The sequence below is a fragment of the Canis lupus genome, chromosome 8 (assembly GCF_011100685.1).
Source record: "Canis lupus familiaris isolate Mischka breed German Shepherd chromosome 8, alternate assembly UU_Cfam_GSD_1.0, whole genome shotgun sequence".
Taxonomy (NCBI): domain Eukaryota; kingdom Metazoa; phylum Chordata; class Mammalia; order Carnivora; family Canidae; genus Canis; species Canis lupus.
In genome coordinates this window covers 69,230,913-69,232,482 of record NC_049229.1, presented here as the reverse complement: position 1 = coordinate 69,232,482, position 1,570 = coordinate 69,230,913, and positions in this window count along the sequence as shown.

The window sequence follows — 1,570 nt, the reverse complement described above, 5'->3', positions numbered from 1 at the left end:
GGCAAAGACAGAGAGCAGCTGGGCTGAGGCAAGGGCGTGTGGCCTACAAGCAGGGCTCATGGGATGTTTTAGGGAAATAAAGGTGGCTGCTGGGCCGGACCCCCGGGAGGGGACAAGGTCACAGTATGCGGCAGGAAGAGGCACGGGGCCACGCATGAGGAAGAGAGTGTCCTGAGAAGAACACTGGGATCCCGCTTGCCTGCAGGGCCCTGGAGGGGCCGGAGGGGCCCTGCGGGTATTTCCTGTCCCATCACTTCGCCCTGCAGATGCTGAACGTTCCGCGGGCCCCTCATACAGTCCCCAACCATCCCTGCCCTCCTCTGTAATGGAGCCACCACCTCTGGCCCGAGACCCAGGCAGTCCCCGTGTTCTGCTCTACCCAGCCCAGCAGGCGGGCCTTGGCTTACTCTAGGTGACTTTGAACACGCCCGTTTCATGCTTTGGTCTTGTTTTTCTCATCTGTAATAGGGGCATCTCAGGAATATCCCCAAATCCTGTGGTTATGAGTTGCAGAGTTGCAACTTGAACGCGGGACTCAGGCCCCAATACCAAAACCATTGCCAAAGGCATAGCACCTCCCCACCGGGCTGGTCTCACTGCCCGCCCTGCTCCCCAGCCGCGTACACCTGTGACTGCCCATCGCATGTGCATCCAGAGCTTTGCACAAGATCCCAACCCCGAGGGAGGTGCCAGGCTAGCCCCTGGGAAGGGCCCTGCCCCAGGGAGTGGGCATCTGGAATGGAGACCCAGACCCAACAACTCCACTGGGTCTCCCCGGAGGGCTGCCTGGTGGAGGTGACCTTTAAGGCGAGGGCACAGGCACCGGGTCTGGAGAGATTTTGAGACATCGCGGAATGGTCAGAGCCAGGCTTCAGGGTCTGGGATAGCGGAGTGAAGGAAGGCGCGCCAAGGTGCCAGGGCGAGCCACACACCCCCCCTTTCCTCACCAGCCTTCCTGCCCTGCCCCCAGGCGCCAAGGCAACTCAGCAGCCTCTCCTAACACTCCTTGGGGCAGAAATTCCCAGACAGACCTTTTAGAAGAGCTGAAACATTCAACATAAATAATTAATGCTAGATTTTTAAAATTAAATTTTAATACATTCTTATTAATTTCAGACAAACTCCCTGGCAGGTCATTCACTGTGAGCGATTGAGACAACTGGAGACATCTGAGGGGTACCCCTAGCCTTTGGGGGGAGAAGGGCCTCTCTCTGAGGGCTGGCTTCCAGGCCATCTCTGGCCTTTGCTTTCCTCGTCTGTAAAATGGGAGAGCCTGCTTCCCTGCAAGAAGTGGGGGGGGGGGGGGGCACGGATGTGTAGGGCGCGTGTGCAAGCATCCATCCTGGCCATTCCGCGGAGGGGGGACTCCCAGGACAGGGGCAGGGGTTTCCTTTCTCAACCACCAGCCCCCAGAGGGCAGGGCTCACCTCATTGGCCGCCCCCTGCCACCAGCAAGAACTTAGCCCAGACCTAGTGAACGGGTGAGAAGGCGCTGGTGGCCGAAGGAACGCTTGGACTTTTTGGGTTGGGTGTGAACCCGGGTGGGGCTGACCCCGAGGAAGCCCGGCTC